We start from the raw sequence: 19363 nt of genomic DNA, 5'->3' as shown, positions 1-19363 counted from the left end.
ACGATCCCCAGGTGGTCCGAATTATCCGGAGCCCTCATAGCCCTGAGTCTCTTTGGGACGTTAAAGCCTACAAAACAGTGCGACTAGTCGGCACTGGCTTTCTATATATTTCCACTTAGAGAAAGATAAAGGTTTATTTGGGAGAAGCGTGGAAAGGTTGGCTTGAAGGCTATTATCTGGCCTTCTGTTCTGCACTGAAAAAAAGTGAAGCGAGACAGTTATGATGAGTGAATGTGGATTGAAAGGAGATATGTGTTCAGGCGAATTTTTGTAACTATTACAGATTTTTGCATTTAAAACTGCTAGAGATAGGGTAGTGTGGTCCTTGCAGGTCAAGTGTACTGCAAGGTGGACATTAGTTTCCTTGAATGGATGAATAAATTAGACGTGTGTACAATTAACTAGGTCGTCAAATTTTTTATTTTTGTTTTATAGGAAAGAATTGTAAGGCGTTCAAGGTGTGCTCTCTTTCGAAATTTTCTTATTCGGCAATATGGTTAGAAATATCAACCGTCCCAAATACGAATTTTAAAACTCATTGAGGTGGTTTTCCCGCATATCATATATGTATATTGGCGTCACTAGCCCTTTTTAAGCGCCAGGTACAGATGTTATTTGTTTATTTTATGATGCAGAAGAACTTGACATATTTCGGTTAAAACACAGAGACATTACCGACATTTTAAAATTATAGAAGGTCGGAAAGCGAACGCAACGAGCTTTCAAATGCATATTTTTCACATTCCATATTAAGAGGCATATATTTAAGAAAATATAAAAACTGGACGACCTTCAATTTTGCAATATTATCTCGTCCTTCCAAGTATCAAATAAAATACATGATTAGTTAACATTCATTAATAGTATAATTATTGAGATATATACCCCTTGCAATGAATAAAGCGCGAACAAGAAAACTGAGCTGGCAATAGAAAAAACAACTTATTAATTCCTGGAGAAGAAATTCAAGAGAGGTTGGCTATTACTTATGAATAAGAGTCTTCGTGCCTTCGAAGTTAGAATAACCTGAGCTAGTATTGAGCTTCTCCTGGTTAAGGGCCTCTTTTTTTGCTCTTCATTCCTCAATTGTCTTGTTCGCGTTTCATTTCTTGTTAATGGCACATAATGTCCGCCTTGTACAATCCACGTGCACATAATGCACCAACATATCTCCCAAATTTTTAAAAGCTTCAACCTGTGAATGCTAAAAAAATTCACACTGTATATACAAGAGCATCAGGAGAGCGGCCAATCGCAACCCCGTGTCCAGTCCTGTGCTCTGTAGGAAAAGTAGAAGCGGCCGCGTTGCCTGGAGGGCTTTTCTTAAGCACGAAAAAATTCATCTAATGGATGTCGCAGAGGTGGTATTCTAGCTGCTGTTCAACTGTGAGAGCACGCTTTTCCGGTTGTAAGCGCAAGTTGTTGTTAGTTTCCTACGAACAAACGTGAGGCAGATCACGCTGGACCCGTGAGCTGAAAACAAAGCCGTCAACCTCGCGATGGTGCGGCACCGGCACCATAGAGCAGCGGCGGCAGTGGCTTTCGGCTCTCTTTCTGTAAGGGGGGGGGGGGGGTACATCGCGACCTTGCTTGTGAGTCACTTGGGCGGCGCCCACTACAGAGCTGGAATACGTCAGCCGAACGGCGCAACGGAATCCAAAAACCCCAATCTTCTCTGTATTGATAACGGCGCCGGCATGGGGAGAAAGGCGTCGTTACTCACGAGTCGCAGCGGACAAAAAAACAATGATCTTTATGGAAACGGTGACCTTTCTCTGAAGGATGCTTCAAGCTTACCCTGGTCAGCGCCCAGCTCCAACGGAGCCGGCTTTAAGTGGTAGTAAATCTCTGTCGCCGCAAAAAGTGGTGTGTAACTACGGCATCTTTTTCATCCCTGTCGGAAGAGATACCCCTGTTACCGGAATAGCTGACAGAAGCTCCAGGTCACACCTCCTACAGCCAATGACAGTACGGGAGTTCATCCAGTTTGACGCCCCTCAAGGAGCTGCGTACCCTCAGCCAGAGAGCTAGGATCATCACACCGTATAAAACTAGCCGGGTGGCCGGTCGTCATATGTTCTTTGAACTTGTGTATATATGTAAAATAAACTGTACAGTCTTCTTCAGCACTCTGCGGCTCTCGATATTCCGTGTTCGGGTGCCTTGCTGCTGATCCGCCACCGTCCACGTGACTTGGGGCGCGACACACAACCTGATGGGCAACAACATTTAGTATGTGCCGGCTCTCTCGATGGTTCAGACGCCGCCAACGGTGCAGCTTGCGAGGATGTTTCCTGCTCCCGAACGCATGCTTCCGTTCTCATAACAGTGCCGTCCCAATGATAACTACTAGCACACCCTTTTGTATCACGGCGCTGGCGAGTACCAAATCGCCTTTTAAACTAAACTGCTTTTATGTATTTTATATTGTTTATTTTTTTACTTTCAACGCTATTCTGTTTACTTCTTCCCGTCCATTCAACTGTATCTCAAGTCCAGAATTCTTGCGCTGCACTGAGTAGTTAAGTCTGGCATTGAAAACAAATGTGGTCCGTTTTTGACTATCCCGGTTACCTACTGTGCAATGTTGTAATTTGCTTATATACAGGTGCAGCCAAAATATTATGGAGCATGCTTCGACGTTAGAAATTTTTCTCCCGGGTACTGTAGAGGAGATATGAGTGTGTCTTGTGTTCATACGCGAACGCACCAGTGACGTGTGCTAAGCTGTGTAAGACTACCACCTAATTTACATTAGGTAAGATGTGGCCAGAGTTCGAGCCACCGAAGCGTTCTCCGCAATATTATGGCCGGGACTGTACATATTGAGGAGGATGGCGTCATCTTCTGATGCTTAGCGGAACCTCTTTTTTAAAGTTTGTCATGCACTGGCGTTCAATAGTTAAATGCCAACTGCAACTAAAGTTCCCTTTTAATACAATGTATCTCAATATATTGGGTACTTCTCAAAAGCAAGCATTAGAATGTCCGACGCTTCACAGGCCACTAATTCTGTAGTTGTAAGCGTTTAAAAATCTCTAAGGCAGAATACGCGAGCATCTGGCGGTGTATCGGCAGTTTACCGGATGTGTCTTAGGTTCTGACCTCAGGGGAACTTCTCAAGCCAGACCAATTCAGCGTGCACAGATTACGGACGGCGTGGATTGAAAGGCTTGTGGCTTAAATGCGACTCGGCTGACCTACTGTGGTACTATGAAAATTTTCGATATTCGAATCTACTTTCGAAGGCGGGGTTGAATCGGAATGCGCGCGTTATGTGAAACGATGTCCATATTGCACCACGATGTTAGAATTCTGGGCTCTAAAGAGCAGATACCATTGGTGTGACCTGGCTGGTGTTGTGTAAGTGTCGTGTAATTTGCAGGGACTATATTTATCAGCCGTGCTGTGGAATTCATGTGGGGTGGCGAATGCCTTTCTAACCTTCCTCTGAGAATGAACTTATTCAGCGGAAAAGATTATTCACAGCGTTCTGTGCCTTTCTTCCTCATTTTCACACGCACGGGAAGGGGGAAGGGGGAGAGCTTACCCCGCGTTAGAGAGCTCGGGCTTGATTATGGGCGGCAATTTTTCCTTCTTGTGGTCCCATGCGGCCTGAGAGCCTGATTACTGTGGCTTGGTTGGGGGGATACATAGTAAGAACGAGTAAGTCTGTTTTGTGTACTAGGCCCTCGCTAAAGTTGCCGCAGATTCTCTAACGACAATAGATGCACCTTGGTGTGCAGTTTAATGTAGAAATGTCTGGTGGGGGATCGAAGAACGAAAGCAGACAAGGCAAAACAAAAATAGTTACCGGCTGTTAAAGGTTCATTTCGAATGCTAAAAATTGACCCATTCGGCGTTTACGTCGCTCAAAACACGACTGTAACACGAGTACGTCTCGTCGCTGTTTCTACAGGCAGCAGACAACCGTCAACCCGCCCAACTACAGGTCCCCAGTGGTTCTGCGTGAGTGCCTGTTTAAATCTATTGAAGCGAAAAGCTTCACTAGGCTCGTCAACACCGGGCTTCGCGTGAGCCACACTAAAGATTTGCCACTGTTGCGCATGCGCGAAACCGAGTGACGTCACGCGGAGCGCAGGTGGTCGCTGCTGCCGCAGCCGTCGTAGCCACCGCGCGCTGACTCCGTCGTCTGACCGTGAAACCGAGTGACGTCACGCGGAGCGCAGGTGGCCGCTGCTGCCGCAGCCGTCGTGGCTGCCGCGCGCTGCCTCCGTGGTCTGACCTTTCGCCGTGGAAGGAGGAGAAGACCCAGAAGTGGTAGCGTGGGACTTTGCTCAAAAGCAGCGAAGATATGAAAAGTGCAAGGCTAGACAAGCGGCTGAAACGCCAGAATCACGAGAGGCACGCCTTGCTAAACGGTGACAAAAGGACGCTGAATTGCGCCGTTTGGCTGCGTCAGTTGAGAGTGGCCAGGTGAGCGAAGACTGTACTTCGGGAGACGTCGAGTGGTTTCGAAGAAAGAATGAAAAGGCCAAAGCTAAACGAGCAACCGAAACGCCCGAGCAACGAGAGGAGCGTCTCGCTAAACGACGACGACAAGACGTTCAAAAGCGGCTCTTAGCCGCGTCTGCTACCAGTGTTAGCAGCCAACAGAGTGAAGACGACGACGCAATGGAAGACGAGGTAAAGACTCGCCGCTACACAGACTACATATTGAAACTCGGTGAAAGTGCCAGCGCGACCAAGGTCTTTACGACAGACTTCGTGGACAACTCGTTCGGCCACGTGTGTGACGTTTGTCAAATACTATGGCATTTGCGGGATCTTAGACGATTGTACAAGCTTTGTATACCCAAGACAACACGTTTTGGAAAAGCTAGAAAGGTATACCCAAATTGTAACCCTATGATGAAACCTTAAGCTAGAGCACGAGCATCGCCACGAAGCTTTTCGCTTCGAGATATCCAGGCTTAACACTTAAGCTAAGCCTTAGCCCAACTTTTTTCGCCTCTTAGCAATGGCGGCCTTTTTCCTAGTTTTGGTTCGAAAAGAAAGGACTTTGAGAGCGTTTCCGGAGATACTTTATTCTATCATGAATGTTAGTTTTTTTGCTTTTAGTACACTTTTTGACATACCACTAGTAGAAAATCCTTCTGTGAAGAAAACAATGTCGTTGTAGTTGGTATTTAAAGCTACAAGAGAAAACCAAAGATGTGCGTTCTTGAGATGTGTCTCTGGCGTCCCCCTGCTTCTACGTTCTCTACATGAAGGAAGCATCGAGCGAAGAAAGCAGAAGGCGCCTTTTTGTGAGCGACGTGGGATGAGTCTCCACCTTCCTCCTTTCCTCCCCTGCGCCAGCCGACCGAGACAGAGCGACGCAAGAGTGAACGGTGCGGGGAGAAGAAACCGCTGCTCATCGGTATGCAGGTAGCGGAGGCGTCGACGATGCTCCCGCAGTCGATTTTCTTTCTGCTGCGCATCACTGAAGGGTAGATTGCTCTCTGTTCCCGCGACCATACGCCGAAACCGTCGCCTCGATGAATGCTAAGAAGGCCACCCACCGTGAAACCACGCTTCTCTCTAGGGCATGAGCGGTGTGCAGGAAAGCACTGAAAACAGTTCCTGGATTGGCGGTGGATATGCTTTTGTGGTTTTTATGCCTGTTCAGCGGCACCTTAGATGAGGATTCTGTTCTAAATAGAGAGTTTTGGTAGATATCGAATTTTTTGTACTTGGTGCCACTGAGCACTTGTCTTTTCGTTTCTTTTTTTATACTGACCAGCTGTAGCCCCAAACAGTTTCCTTTCAAAGAATTTTGAGTATACCGTTTTTATATGCAGCCATATCGTCATGAAACATGTACATTCATATCACTTCCGCTAACGCTACGGCTAAGATTTAAAGCAAACAATTACTTGCGCCAGACCGACCTCATACCTGGGAAAACCATGGTAAAAAATAATAACGGCATTAAGAAAGAGTCGAAATAAATCTGAATATCACCCAATCTTTACGCATACCAGTGAGAGTATTGTTAATGCTCCTCGCAGAAAAAAAAAACGCACACACCATGCCAACGCATAAAAATTCATGACAACTCAGGAAAAAGCTCGCGGCAGTGTGATAAACAAGTCGTGAACTTACCGTATCACTTAAAGTACACGTTAACCTCAACGCAGATCTTATGTACTCAGAAAAAACGTCCAGTAGTGGGACAAAATTTCAATAATATCAGGTCGCACTTAAATCAAAGGTTCGAACTCCAGGGAACTGCAGCAAAAGGCCCACAAATCGCTGCATCTGTGCGTGCGCTACGAAACCTTATGCGGGTCTGCAATGAAAAATGGCTGCAAAGTAATCCTGCTACTCTACTCAGAGCTCATGTAAAGCACCCATTGTCCACGGAACCAGAACTTAACCAGGCATAGCGTTTTTGTGTACAATATGTGAAATGCGTTGCTAAAATTTTGCCCTGGTGGCCCATATATGATGCAGTGCAAACGCAGGTGCTCATTTACTTGCTCTGACTTCGTGAAGTACCATTTTGCACTCTGATACGGCCGGCTCGAACATGTTCCACGCTAAAGCGGCACTGTGGTACGGACTTCCTACGGCCCCTTCAACAGAGCAACAGAGATTAATAGCAGTGGGAAATCATGCCAACAAACGTTACGCTAATGGCCTAACACAGGTTATTCCAGCGAAATGCTGTTTTGCGGCAGGGATGTCAACTTCGTGATCACGCCATCCCATTCAGCGTTCAGTCTGGTGTGAATGAAGAGCAGTGAGGTATAAGCGGTAAGTACTTTTTTGCGCGGAATGCCAAGACACTTTGTGCACTCTGCCGCTATCACTGCTGCGTGCTGACAGGAGGGATGTGAACGCAAGAGATGTGAAACGAAAGACGCTCATCGCAGCAACCGCGTCCGCTGAAGAGGCAGCTAAGGCTGCCACGTGAACAGATACTCGAATTGCCAATTTCCTCTACATGGCGGCATTCATGCTGGCGCTAACTATTACAGAAGAGCCTTTGCCTGCGGTATTTCTGTCGCGACTAAGGAATGCACCTAGATAGATAGATAAAGAGGAGGAGGGAAGTGCAGAAATGCTAACCAGAAAGGGGTTCCGGTTGGCTACCCTGCACTTGGGAAGAGGAATTAGGGGACCAAAAAGGAGGAAGAGCGAAGAGGAAAAAGGCATAACACACACACACGCACAACGCTGTCACAATTTCTCAACGCACCTAGCTTGCAGAAACGCTAACGCGCTTGTTGCACGGGTGCTGGGTTCGCATTTGGCGGCCGTCGTTTCTTCCAGACGCCGAGTATTCGCCGATCCGCAGATGTCATACTGAGCACCACCGTGAAAATGAAGTCTGCACAACTAAATAAACGGCAGTTTGTGGGCAATAAGGGGTTAAGTCATGCTGTTCGCCGAAGGCAGGTGTCGCAGTTTTGGTGGATACGCGTACCTGAAGCAAGTACACTCGTTTACGCTTAGTAGCACGTTTTTGCTGTGACGCTCAATCATAAGCTTCTTAAGGAGTCGAGTGACCGGTCACGTGATCACGTCTGGGCGCCTGCCCCTCCCGAAGACGGCGAAGGCGGCGCGAGGCGTGTGCAGCGGGTCACACTCATCTTCAATCTTGAAATCAGGACTTACACCACGAGGTTCATGCTCTTTTTGAACAATAAAATTTTTCTACAACAACAATTGCGCCCACGCGCCAGGGTATATGCTTACGTTGCTGTGCGAAGGAGGTGAACGAACCGCAGAGGTGGCTCAGTTGCTGTGGTGCTCGGCTGCTGTCCCAAAAGACGTGGTTTCGATCCCAGCAGCGGTGGTCTCATTTGGATGGAGGCGAAATGCTAGAGGTCCATGTACTGTGCGGTGTCAGTGAGCGTTAAACAACCTCAGGTGTTCGAAATTATCCGGAGACCTCCACTACGGCGTTCTTCATAGCCTGAGTGGATTTGTTATGTTAAACCTAATAAACCATGAAGCCAACCAGAAGGAGGCAAAGGAAAGTGCACGGATCTCTTCCCTAGCACCAAGCTGGCCGCTATCACTATCGTCTTCTCTTCGGCGCTAATGGCAGTGGTGGACGTCTATCCACATCTTAATTCTTGCAACTGCCGCAATGGCCACGTTTGGATCGAGGCGAAACACAAAATGCACACTTTTGCAGTGCGATGACTGTGCACGTTAAAGAGTGGATCCCTAGATCGGCGTCCCTTTTGTCTCCATTCGCTGGCAGGAGGAGTGCATTCCGGGCTTCACCGATGAACAATTACAGTGAGTTGACACAACTGTGACCGCGCAGGATCAACTGCCTCGATGGGTATAGACAACGAATAAAACGACTGCGGCATGACCCGTCGCCCAAAGGAGGGATGCCAGCAAAGTGCACCTCTTTGTAACTTTTGGTCGAGACTGCTACCGCAAATCAAAGTACCGGTCCCGACCAGGCGAATCCCGCGGAAAATGTTGGCAACCCTGAATGTGTAACGGCAACTTCTCCAATCGCCTGAGGAGGGTGACCTACTTTCTATCCAAGTGTGAGATGGCTGCGGCGACCCGTTTTTATCCGTCGGAAGAGTGGTGAACATAATGCTGAGAATGTGCCCCGTGACGTATTTAATCATTTATTTTGAGCCTCAAGGGTCCCTCAGGGGCTTAAAAAGGTGGCCGCCTGGCGATTCAGCGCTGTTGAACTATTTGGATTGTACGGCTATAAACCTGAGTTTCACAGACTTATTATGTAGAGCCGGGCGGTTCATTTTGCTGCGTTTCTGTCCTAAGGTCTAAGTACTCAAGATAAAGTTCTTTTGCGCAGCTCTCCACGAGCCCTATAGTTTATAATTCCACACGAGTCTTTCAAGCCGGCAAAGGCGGATTTATCCTGTGATTAAGTTAATCTGAATGCCACAGCCTTAATAATGTTCCTGACACGATAGGCGGGAAGAGAACGGTAAAAAACTAAAGTCGCACCCAACTAAAAACGAGGCTTGCCGGTCTTCATTTGTAGGCGCCAGAAGAATCAGAACTAGATTCAAAATCTTCTTGAATAATGGTGGTTATTTATCGTATTAAATCATAATATCTTTATCAATATACTGGATCTTGTTTTCAAAAGATTATTAACCTATGATGAGTTTTTATTTATGCCCAGGGAATCTGAAGAAATGACAATAATTCACACTGCGGCCACTATGTTCAACATCGCATTGAACATTAAAAATCAGCGCGCAGCTTTCCAGTGCTCGGTGTATACGATTGTTTTTCTATCTCCGTCGTATGCAGTTGCTGTGAGCACAGAATACATTTTAAAGGCCTGGTTTAGTAGCGGTGGGGCAATGTCATACATGACAATCACCCTTTTCGAGGAATATTTTAAGAGTCTGGTTTCCACAAAATTCAAGGTTTAAAATATCCTTACAAAGTTAAGCGGTCTTCGCAAGTGAGAGCCATCAGACGTGCTTGTGGAAGATGTCCGGAAAAACTGGGTCTTTGTCACTTAGTATACGAGGTTTATACACATTTATTTAAGTGTCGCAGATTTTCTTACCTTTTTATTTGTCCACGTGTGCTCTCACATTGGACGCCAATAAATATGGTCTATGGTTTGGAGGTTTAACGCCCCAAAGCGACTCAGGCTATGAGAGAAACCGTAATGAAAGGCTCCTGATATTTAGACGACTTGGGGTTCTCTAACATGCACTGACATCCCACAGTACAAGGGCCTCTGCCAATAATGAGTAATGTAATAAACTGAGATGCGAAGGTCATTGCGTGCGAGCACAAGGAACTGCCAACCATTGAAAAATAACAGTTATCTCTAAATATTGAAATATATCTTATAAACTGCTTGCAGACTTCGTATTGTGACCATGGCTAAATTTTTCTCCACGTAATAACGACACTAGTTTTATTCTTTAGCGCCTACAATGATCTACACATGGAAACACAAGATCTTTATGTAAGTCGGAATTTTTTTCTATTTTTCAAGACGAAAACACTTATGAAAGATTCATGATATGTGTTCCGCAAAGACACGTGAGAAACAATACGCTGTGTGTATGTACAGCCGTTCGCTCTTTTCGAGGCGGTGTATATAGGTAAAAAGCAATGGTGGTGGAAATGCATGGTCTGGTATAGATTATTAGTTAATGTTACGTGCTCGCGAGAATGAAGATTTGCCAAACGCTGATCTCAACGTCACGTTTATCCTTATAATCAATTAACAAGCTATTACAGGTCACGAGGCGCCACTTTTTTAGTGCCCCTCAACCCTACTTTAGCTTGTACCTGGCTTATAATATAACAGATAAGAGGTCACGCAGCTCCGACATTTTCCCAATGCAACAAAAAAAAAACACAACTACGCTCCCGCTAGGAGACTAATCGATCACATTTGAGGACGTCTGCGAACGATAAGCAAAATATAATTACAGGTCCCAACGAAAGTCCATCTTTAAAAATCCGGATTTCTATAGGTCCAGCTGGACGTGATCCTATGACACCCAGCTCTCCGTCATGCTGTCTCGCATTGTCCCTGCATATCATCTTTTTTCGATGTCTCCCCTAACAGTGAGAGAAGGAATGAAAACAACTGTATGTTATGAACGCGTGCTCCTCAAGCACTAATGTACATAATATTAACAACGCTTTTATATTTATTGTACGAGAGCTGCGCAACAGCGGCGGGACACATACAAGGCAAGGACTGTTCCTCTACAATGAACGCATAACAGCTCGCCCATGTTTCAGCGTTACGGTTTTACATAGGCGTTTTGCCTACTCTTTAAAATGCAATCTGAGTCTTCCTGACCATAGGGGCCTGGCCGCTTTAAGAAATTTGCAGGAGCGGACTATGTGGGACGCAGTCCAATATAGAATGTCATGAAGACTTCAAAAGTAAAAAGTACTGCGCATGACGTAGCAAGCCTGCCTAGAAATATGCTCTGTCCGTTGAGTTAACTCAAAGCGTTTTACTAAATTACGACACTTTGGTATCAAAACATCAGGGTTTCCGCGTTGAAGTATGTTTTCTTTTCCGGTTGTATTGTGGCATTTATATCAAGCTGTGTATTCCGCAGCGTGGTAGTATCTCACTACACTACCATACTGAGCCTCATCTATATTTATCTAACTTATCCCTAAAAACCATTGTTCCCCGGCTATATAATATTAATAATATTACCACAACTATCTGATCTATCTTTCTATCGCTCCTCCACTAAAGAGTTATTTGTTCCAGAGCCCACGTCAACCGCTTATTTTATACAAAAACTCTGGGCGAATGGGACGCTCACGACGTGTTAGACTACAGTTTCAAAAGAAAAAATATTGCTGTGACCTTTCTTTTTTTTTCAGCGCATTGACAAGCGATGCAGGTGCATTCGGCTTTTCCCAAGGGCGTTTTACAACGTGCTTCGCGTGAAGGATTCAGAGCCCACGCCTCGATGGTCGGCATCACACACGCGTTCTTTCCTCAATTTCGCCATTTCGAATGCAAAGCTACTGCGGTCGGAAGCGCACGTCTGCCTTTTTTCCTTCTTGCTGTTCAGTCTTCGCCCGTCGGAAAAAGCACTCTTTCGTCATTTTCTCTTGCAAAGCATTTTAACGTCTTTGCCTAACTTCCGCTTTCGACATCTTTGCCAGCACTTGATGAAGTGCTCCGGTGCTTTCTGCGCTGGCACATTCGATTACGGTTCCGGTCATCAATCATTTCAACATTGCTTTCTTAAGGCAATTTGCGTAGGGCGGGCTCTAAAATAACGGTGATGATTGTGGTGGCATATATTTTAAGAGCGGCACAAAGCGACTGCAGGCTTCGGCCTTCGTCCGAATGGTACTTATGTAAGGCTTGCTCCGACTCTTTCCTAGATATCATTGAGCTAAGAACCATTTGAGTAGAATGCTTGTTTTTTGTTTCATTTTCAGAAATTGTGTTAGTGTGAGAAAATTCACATGTTCTTGCAAGTTCACGGTAGTAGACATTTCGCATCTTTTATACCTTCCTCACCACAACAGTCCTGGTTATTTTCCCCTAACCGCTGCTGAACGGCATTGTAGCTGCCTCCGTAAAAGCATGCTACAGTTACGTGGTTGAATACGACCACCTGGCGCAAGAATTAGCTGCATCTTTTATGATAATTTTGTAATTGTTTTCTATTTCCGTTCCGATCAGATAATAAAAGCATTTCCTTAATGCGAAAGCTATTGAGACGCGCTTAAACAAAATACTGTTTATATTACCGGTTTATGTTTACATTACCGTTTATAATTTCATACTAAATTTTGGCATTGTAATATGTCCATAAAAAAAAACAGATTATATGTTTCAGGCCTCTTTACGTTAGTTAACGCACATAGAAGCGGAAGCTTTCATGAAAAAAAAGATGCCCTATTTGGTTGGTTAAGGGTGTCAACCAGACCGCAAATTTATAAGTTTCTATTGCGCCATCATACATGCGAGCAAAAAACCATCGTGGCGAAGCATTTTTTCGTGCTTTCCGAGCGTGGAAACGACGCTTCTAGTCCGTGGCATAAGGAATTTGCAATAATTCTCTACTAAGCTTTTTTCAGGACGTGAACCAGAACATGTACCCTTAATGTGCGAATGGGCAAAATGCCATTGCGTAAATGTCGTCATACTACAGTTTGGAAGCCACTTACAACACCACCGACGACACTTCATATCTGCAATTTATAGCTTGAAAAAAAAAATACAAGTGGATTACAACCTCGCAAGAATGCTTTTAGTATTTTTATTATCTGAAATCATAGTGCCAAGAAAAAAAACATGCATCACTGAACTACCGAGACGCGAGGTGCTTCGGAGCGTAACAGCGAGCCTCGGGTCACTTGGTCCTACAAAGTGCACTGGCGCGCAGAAAATCAAGTAGGTCGCGACGACACATGTCTGAAACATGTCGGTTTTTTCGCTCCTTCCAGTCACGGTTTTTGCCGCACGAAAAGAAAACGATAAAAAGTGACGTCAGCGATCTGTCCAATTGCTTGTAGTGTGAATTAGCTGGAGAGCAGCGAACCTTTCGGCTTACTTCCACATGCACCACAATAGGAAAGGACATTTGCTTAAGCTGATGCGACTGTGAGCTCGTGCTAACGGTGTAAGGCTGCTCGCACGCAAACCTTCTTCTTATTCCTTTGTATTCTCGTCGACCCATATAAATAAAAATTAATTCTAACCAAGCAATCGCATGCATTTCGATAGAAATTCTAGCTCCAGTGGAACTTTTACAAAGCGCTGCAACAAGGTTCTGTAGGAATTAATTACGGGTTTACATTCGATATTTTTATTCTTAATGAGTAATGTGGAGAGGCAGGCGTTGTTATTATTCCAGTACTTGCATTGTTTATCCTCATTAGTATATTGAGTTCTTGTCTAAGTTCTTGAACGCAAATTTCTAGCTGCTTTAATTAACATTGCACATACTGGGACTAGTCTGTCTTGGCGCTCAGTGCAGAGCTGATGATGTGAAACATTTTATATCTGTAGCGAAATCCACCACAAAATATGAAAACTAGGGGAACAGTTAGGCCCTGCCTTAAAGGTGTAACGCGACAGCTTTAATGGTTGTTTTTACTTTCTTTCTTAACGAGCACATCTTTTATTACCATGCACTAATTAGCATACATAAACTAGAATACTAGAGCACGTGCTACACCACAAGACACGCAAGTTCTCAAGTTCTCCCTTTAAATAAGTCGAACGAACGTGCCTCAGTGGTCAAGGGGTAACGTGTCTGACTCAGAGTCATGGGTTCTATTCCAAACTAATTATCCTTATTTTCTTTTGAGCTAAATTATTTTTACTTTACACCCTTAAGTGTCTTAACGACATTTTAGTCATGTTACGACCTCACAGGAACAGTTTAACTTAAGTTTTATTCATTTTCATTTCACAGCTGAATGTGTCACATCATAACCATCTGGACCAATCCTGAATTCGTGAGAAAACGCGAACGGCTTTTCCCCCAACGTCCTCTTTAATACTGTCGCAACAAAAGGCCCTTAAAACGTTTCTCTCTTACCAAAAATTTACACACTTACACCTGGAGAGTTTTTACATAAATATTTGTTGACTATGTCTCTTCCGCTCTCGAATCCCGACGTGAGGCTAATGGCAACAGTTTCTTTGGACATGTAAAGCCCCAAGACGTTGGTTCCCGGCAAAAGATGCGCTAATAGCACCCGTGGCGGCGAACACTCTTGTTCACGCTGAACAAGGTCAGGGCTGTACTCGCCTTTTGGCCACAAAAGCGAGCAGGCGCTTTTCCCGGCCCTCTTGTTATTGCATGTTTGAAGTTCCTTTGACGGACCCCAATCGTCATATTGTACGTTCGTTTCACGTATAAAATGCACCGTAATATTATGGACATGCTTCTGCAAATAAAATCTTTGCAACTATTACTCAGCTAGAATTGTGAAGTGCTACATTGCACATAAGTTAGCACACCCAGCACACACGCACTAGCGGGGGCGCGCGCATGCACAGACCAGGTCTCTTCCGCTGAACGCGTATACTGCTACAGCAGTAAAATATTACATATAGATTTTATTTCAGTTGTAAGTAGGAGAGAGAAAACTTTATTTCGTGAGCCCCGTCCGACCCGCTGCTTCATGATCGTGGGTTTGCGCGGCAGCCCGACGCGGTGTGCTGTTTATCAAGCGCATCACATGGGCCACCACTCATTAAGCGGCTTGTGTTCTAAGTAGAGCATTACAAGGAGCGGCCCGTCTCTTCTGCCATTAGGGAATGTGAATCTTTCTTTTTTTGGCGGCGGGGATTTGAATGAGAGGTACTACACTGAGTGGCGCGTGGTCAAGTCCAATAAATATGCGTATTATTATAGGTCAGAGATCCAGTTGTTGCTTCTCTAACGCAAGAAGATTAGCTCAGAGCGAGACATGGGGAAGGGGTAACAAAGGAGGCGCCAAATTCGATAATGTCAACAGCCTAAATTAATAACAAAGTTCCCCTAAATGACTGATTGAAATATCATGTGTATACGACAGTTTAAGGAGCTTCGAGTGAGCTTGATTTAGGAGAATACACTTTTGGCGGAGACTGTGATGCGGATACCGCATTTGCTGCATTTCAAGCCTACACCGGCTATCTTCTAAGGCGCGCATCTATGGTCGAGTGCGAAATGCGAACTATTTTAAGGCTAATGTTTTGTTGCAATTTTATTTTTTCTGACAGCCATCTTCCTTGCTTTTTTTGTCAATAAATTGAACAAATTGTGCTGGAAATTTTGTCTGCAACAACAATAATCGAAAAAAATTGGCAGTTGCATAGCTCGACTATGCCAGGATATATGTAGCGAAAGCTAAGGCATAGCTTCGTTAGCCTTGGTTATTCTTGATTGCAAGTTCAGGTTAATCTGGTTGTCTGGCTAGTTGTTTTCTCGTGGTTCGTCACGCGGTTGGTCACGTGACCAGCCACGTTTTTGGTCACGTGGTGCGGTGCGACCACTTTGGGAATACGAGAACGGCGAAACTGCGAGTTCATGGCCAATGTATTTTTCGCTACAAAACACCTACGTAGTGGATGCTTCTAGGCAAAATTCTATATTTATCTACCAGTTGTGCTAACCTAACACAAGCACCCAAAGCTTGTTCAGAGTAACTCTTTTGCATGCATTCTACAGAACTATGATCGTACTGTCAGCATATCATAAATCAAACGCTCCTTAAACATACCGTCATTGGCGTCTTGATAAATTTTTCCTTTATTTGGTTGTTCCATTAAATCTTTCATATATTTCCACAGAGTGGTACCGCGCTCATTAGACTGAAATCACACATTTCTTCCCGAATGCGCCACATACACAAGGCTGTAATTACGCCGTGCAGAAAAAAATTAATGACTCCATACTCCGAACCTCCACTGAATGGAACCATTCCCCCCCCCTTCCCCCCCCCCCCCCCCCCCCCCGCGGGCTGACTGCCAGGTTGAACACATCCAACATTTTCGAACCCCGTTAGCCAACATTGTAATTTGTAGATGACTGAGTGACACACACACACTCATCCGTGGACAGCAAGAATTGAAACTACATTTCTATTTTGCATCTATAGAAGGCAATTGAATTTTAATAGGATACACGTGTTATCTTTGGCTGCTGCTTTGTTTTATAATGGTGTGTTCCATGCCGCTGGGCGTGAGTTTATGCTAATTCCTTTCCTAAAATTATTCTTCAGCTGTAGCTCATCTATTATCCTGCGCATATGTATTTATTGCCATGAGATCTCCATAGCTAGGAAAATAATGAATAATACCTTAGGCTTGTCGTGTACACAGAAAGTAAGTTGCGCTTAAGTGTAATCGCTTAAGGTCGCAGGTGCTTTTTTTAAAACTGCAAAGAAGCATAGTAGTTTCCAGCTTTTTTTTATGATACAGTCACCCCAACATGTCGCGTTAGGAGTGCGAGGAAGCACTGTCACCACATCATCTCGAAAGACAAAAAACACTGTTTACTTACATCTGTTCATTCTGTCGAATGCAGCGGCATAACGATAGACTTTTGCGGGAAGCTAATGCGAGTTGAAACTACTTTGCGTGGAACGAACGAAAAATTCCGCAGCTAAAATTGCAGTGTATTTAAGCGGACCCTTCAAAATGTCTCCATCACTTTAGGCACCTTTTTTTCACCCACGAAGAGCAAAGGTCTTCTCGTTCGAATGCATTCCGAGAAGGCACTTACACTGAAGTCTAATTTTCTCGGAAGCAAGTGTTGAACAGCAGCGATGTGAGTTGTTTCGACAGGCTGAGAGAGCGCATTGCAAACACAAAAAAAAATTATCTTGAAGCGAAGCGTGCAATTTGTATATGCGAAGCTATCGCAGTAGTTTGCATTCGGTGAGGCCGAAGACAGTTGTCATGCTGCATTAATTGAAAAGGAAGGAGCAAGATTTATGGCCTGTCAGAACCATTATTCAACGCTGCATTCTAGGCGCCGCGCTATACCTGCTGGTCCCACACTGAAGAACACAATTTAGTAAAGGCTGACGCAAGGCAACACACCGACAAGACAGGGTAGGCACATCCTAACTAGGCAGGAGTTCCTCGAAGTGCTTTTTCACTGGTTTACTTATTCACGACCGCTCGGCTAGCTGCTATCAGGGGGCCGGAGGTGCCTGCAAATTGCATGCGTTCATGTTGCACAACTGCACGACAAGTGAAGTGCTGTGGAAAGACCCACTGCAGGCGTTGCATTGGGACCCGAAAATCTAGGTTGGCCTCGTGAATAATAAACGCGTCGGTAGGAGTCAAGCAGAATGCTAGAACATGTGAGGATTCTTTGCGCAAGAGCTAGTTGAAGTGAAGAGCTGAACGTGTGCGTCACAGACATCTCACCTCATCCCTTTGCGAGCCCCGCCTCCATAAACTTGTTTGACGCTGGACCCTGCGAAATGTCATTGTTGATTTAGGCGCCCGCACAAGGCAGACAGCACCACAGGCTCCTTCTTCGGCTGTGCTGCGCTCGACACAGAATAGGATGGAAGCTCAGCTTCGTCTTTTTACGTATTCTGTGCCAGAGAAGTATGTTTGTTAGGGCGAGAACCTCACGTATTCCTTTGGCATTCAGTTAATTTTATTTCACTAGGCTAGATCGAAGCAAAAGTATTCTGGCTAATTTTAAACTACCGCAACAAAACAACTTCAGCATCATTGAGCCTAGAAATACATGGGTAATATATGTGAAATACATGGGTAGTATACGTGTCTGCTTAGAGGAGGTGGTGGCCGGTGATCGGATCATGAGACAGAAATATCTGGAGGAATTAGAATAGGATGGAGTGCAATTGGCGGGTTCTCTCACATCGTGAATGACAGTTTACCAATATCTCTCAAGAGAAAAGTGTACAACAGCTTTATCTTACAGGTACTCACCTACGGGGCCGAAACGTGGAGGCTAACGAAAAGGGTTCAGCTTAAGTTAAGGATAGCGCAGCGAGCTATGAAAAGAAAAATGGTAGGTGTGACGTTAAGAGACCGGAAGCGGGCAGAGTGGGTCAGGGAACAAACGGAGGTTACTTGATATTCTAGTTGAAACCAAGATGAAGAAATGGGCTTGGGCAGGGCACGTAATACGAAGGCAAGATAACCGCTGGTCCTTAAATGCAACGACAGTGGATTTCAAGCGAAGGCAAGCGTAGCATAGGCGGCTTGCTTGCTTGCTGCTTGCTGTTGTTGACAGGAAGAATGAAAGCGAAAGTACACGGACTTGCCCACTGGCTCATGCTGAGCTACAATCACTGCCACTTGCTGAAAGTAGGAGAGTTGAAAGATAGGAGCGTAAAGATTGAAAGGAAAGACGCGCGCTATTAGACGTTTTTAGCATACCGGAGGCGTACTAGCGTAGACGTGTACCGGCTTACCGGACCTCTCGTGCGCATGTGCAGTGGCATTGTTGGGGTGAGGGGGAGCCACTGCGCGTGCGCAAGAGGGGTCCGGTAAGCCGGTACACGTCTACGCTAGTACGCCTCCGGTATGCTAAAAGCCTCTATTATATCCCTGACCGATCCCGGAGGCAGTGCAATACCGGGCCAACCCGTGGCGGAGGTGAAGCAAGCTTCAAGCACTTCGTCACATTCAAAAATAAGTTTAATATCTTCGGTCCAAAAAGGACCCGTAGCAGATATTAAATCAGATATTCAGATATTCGGAAGAACGTTAGGTAGCTGGAGGAGATTAAGACGTTTGCGGGGATACAATGGCCGCAGTTAGTAAAGGACAGGGTTAATGGGAGAGACATGGGAGAGGCCTTTGCCCTGCAGTGGGCGTAGTCAGTCTGATGATGATGATGATGTGTTCTTTTTATTCTCATGGCCTGAGTTAATCCGTATCACCGCAAAAATGTAATGAACGACGAAAAAGAAACTTTGCTCCACCCAAGCTTTGTAATGCACACCTTAAGTACCAGGCACGAGAAGCCTCCTTTTCAGTGTTCAAGGAATGAATAAAGAACACAATGTTTACGCCAAGCGCTTCACGCCGCAACAGCTGGCAGTATCGGGAACCTGCGCTGCCAAGGTGGCACTGCAACTGATCCATTCGGTGACTCAAAACTGCTTTTGTCAGCCGCTTGGGCCGCTGCAAACGCGAGAACACATTCTGCGACATTAGATACCCGCGTTTGGCTGACAGAATTCATTGCCTAGCTTCTATCGACGTAGCCCAGATAGCTGACGCACGGCACGTGCGCCTTCGGCAGAGCGCGGTGGCTCACGCCAATAAGCGCCTGAAGATGGCGCGGAAAAGTACTAAGAGTACTACACAAAACTGCTTGCTCTTCTCGCTAGGCACTGTATTATGGCGCTGCAACCGGCACCGCAAACTTCAGCACAAGTTCCCCATAGATAG

At 45.3% G+C, this 19363-nt stretch overlaps 1 pseudogene; it reads right to left on the bottom strand.

Annotated features, from left to right (window-relative positions):
- Positions 1–18508: 18508 nt before the first annotated feature.
- Positions 18509–18681, bottom strand: LOC144130693 (U2 spliceosomal RNA; annotated as a pseudogene).
- Positions 18682–19363: the final 682 nt, after the last annotated feature.

Source organism: Amblyomma americanum, chromosome 4 (genome assembly GCF_052857255.1).
Source record: "Amblyomma americanum isolate KBUSLIRL-KWMA chromosome 4, ASM5285725v1, whole genome shotgun sequence".
NCBI classification, from domain to species: Eukaryota; Metazoa; Arthropoda; class Arachnida; order Ixodida; family Ixodidae; genus Amblyomma; species Amblyomma americanum.
This window is presented reverse-complemented; position numbering and strand designations above follow the sequence as displayed.